Below are 3,017 nucleotides of genomic sequence, written 5' to 3'. Positions count from 1 at the left end.
GCTTCTTGCTGATTGGCTGCTGTGCTCCTTAAGCGTAATGGGAAAGATAGAATGATTGGACTCACTGGACTGGACTGGACTGGACTGGACTGGACCGGACTGGACCAGACCAGACCAAGCAGACCGGACTGGACTGGACTGGACTGGACTGGACTGGACTGGACTGGACTGGACTGGACTGGACTGGACCGGACTGGACCGGAACGGACCGGACTGGACTGGACTGGAGCTGACCAGACCCAAGCAGACCGGACTGGACTGGACTGGACTGTACTGGACTGGACTGGAGTGGACTGGACTGGACTGGACTGGACTGGACTGGAGTGGACTGGACTGGACTGGACTGGACTAAACTGGACTGGACCGGACTGGACTGGACCCGAGCAGACTGGACTGGACTGGACCGGACCGGAATGGACCGGACCGGACTGGACTGGACCAGACCAGACCCGAGCAGACCGGACTGGACTGGACCGGACTGGACCGGACCCGAGCAGACCGGACTGGACTGGACCGGACTGGACCGGACCCGAGCAGACTGGACTGGACTGGACCGGACTGGACCGGACCCGAGCAGACTGGACTGGACTGGACCGGACTGGACCGGACCCGAGCAGACTGGACTGGACCGATATTTAAAATCTTTAAATCATTCTCCTAATGAACAACGTTTGATGTTTTATTTTATTTTAGGATATGAAACATAATCTCCTTTAATTACATTTTGTCTTTACTATTTTATTCACTTGTAGCAAATAGTAAATGTTTCGTCTGTTATTAAGACCAGTTGGGTAGTTATAGTTACAGTTACTCAATTACTTTTAGAAGTATTTTACCACACTGTACTTGAGTATTTCCATGATAAAGTATTTTTACTCTTGAGTCAAATGTCTGGATTTTCTTCCCAGTGAATGAAAATCAGAAACAGAAACAAACTCAAACCTGCAGAAACTGATCTGGAAAATAAAGATTTATTTTCTCTATTCTTACATGAATTATTGCTATTTTGGTCCTTTTGATACCAAAATTTCCACTTAATTTTGGTATTTTAAAAATTACATCTGATGATGAAATTTTTAAATATTAAATGTTTTTTAATTTGATGACTAAGTATTTGAGAAGACTCTTTACTAAATACTTCTAATTCTTGCTGAGTCTCTTCCTCTTCCTGCAATATGTAGTCTAACCTGTTGGCTCTTTGTGGTGCTGCCGCCCCTGCTGGACACTCAGCTGTGGTACAGAACCGGTTCTGGGCGAACAGATGAATGTTTGATGGATCTTTCTGTTGTTTTCTCTCAGATGCTTTCTTGTTTTTTAGAAGCTGCTGGTGAATAATCTGAATAATCTGATACGTTTCCAATCATCAAAAAGCTGAGGAGGGCCAGATTTCTTTGTCATTTTTCCTGCTTGGTGCTGTTGGACTGGAGCTGATTCAGTTTCTACATCGAGACGAATTCAGAGTTTCAGAAAAATGTTACAGAAGAAATAATTATTAATATGATGAGGCCGGTCAGTTCCAGGGTCTCAAACTTTTCATAGTTCAGGGTTCTTTAGTTGTGACTTTTTGTCCAGTTAGGTTTCATTTTTTTCAGTGTGTTTATAGTGTGTTTTTTCAGCTGGTCTCCCCACGTCTCCTCACTGGTGAAGAAGGGCCAGCAGCGCATGCACTTCCTGCGTGGGATGAAGAGAGCATCCCTCCGCCCCCCATCCTTCAGACCTTCTACAGAGGGACCATCGAGAGCCAACTGACCAGCTACATCTCCATCTGGTCTGGGAGCTGCAGGGCCTCTGACTGGAAGTCTCTACAGAGGGTGGTGAGGACAGGGGAGAAGATCACGGGGGCTCTGCTCCCCTGCATCAAGGACATCGCAGAGAGGCGCTGCCTATCTCGCGCTCACCAGATCCTCTCCGACCCCACCCACCCCAACCATGGACTGTTTTCCCCCCTGGCGTCTGGAAGAAGGTTCCGCAGCATCTTGTGCAGAACAACCAGACTACTGAACAGTTTCTTCCCCGGGCCATCAGACTGCTTAACGCCACATAACACACACAAACACACTCACACACACGCACACACACACACAAACCAAATGACCCCCCATGGACATGGTCAATACATGCACTTTAGTTTAGTTTTTTTCACAACACTGAACCTGTGTATTCTATGGCACTTGTATTGTATTTATTTATTTATTGGGTAGTATAAGGTTTTAGCTCTGCTACACTGGTAGCCAAGTAACGACATTTCGTTGTCAAGATTACCTTGTGTTTTTTTTGTTACAATGACAATAAAGGAAGTCTAAGTCTATAGTTTTTGTTATTAGTTAATTATTGTTTAGATTTAGTTCAGTTTTTCCTAGTTATTACAGTAGTTATTATGATTGCATAACCTGACTAATGGATCCTCAGCAGAAGAAATGCACTTTAAAACATTAATTTAGCTGCCTGCAGGTTTTATTCAAGTTTATTATTGTTTTGGTTATTAAAGTACCAAAATTTCCACAAAACTTGATATTTCTAATGATGTAAGTATTAAATATTGAATGGTTGTAATTTGGTCATTTACTCAGTACTTTAGTCAACTTTTTTACTGAATATTTTTCACTCGTAGATGAGTAATATTTTTGATCCTCAGCACATTTGAAGTTTCTCACGGCACTCAGCTGCACCGGAAGTCGAATCAGACATGTAAACTGAAGCGGATGTGATGCAATCTGCAGAGTCAGGAAACGACCAGAAGCTTCCGGCTCAGATCAGCAAACCGCCTGAACTGCAGCGTCGATTCAGCTTCATGTTTTACTGCTGGACATTTTCACATCCAAATGTGTGAAAACAAAAGTTTCTGGTTCTGCTGGTTGAGCAGCGGGTCCGTTTCCACTCCCATCCTCGGAGCTGCTGCCCCCTTGTGGAGAGGAGGACTCATGCGCCTTTCGATTATTCTGACGATTAACCACTTCATTCTATTTATACTTAAGACAAACATTAAAAATACAAACAAACAAATAACTGAACCCATT

This window comes from Poeciliopsis prolifica, unplaced genomic scaffold, assembly GCF_027474105.1.
Source record: "Poeciliopsis prolifica strain line A6 unplaced genomic scaffold, Auburn_PproV2 SCAFFOLD033, whole genome shotgun sequence".
In the NCBI taxonomy this organism is placed as follows: Eukaryota; Metazoa; Chordata; class Actinopteri; order Cyprinodontiformes; family Poeciliidae; genus Poeciliopsis; species Poeciliopsis prolifica.
The sequence above is the reverse complement of the archived record's forward strand: the minus strand, read 5'-3'. Positions refer to the sequence as shown.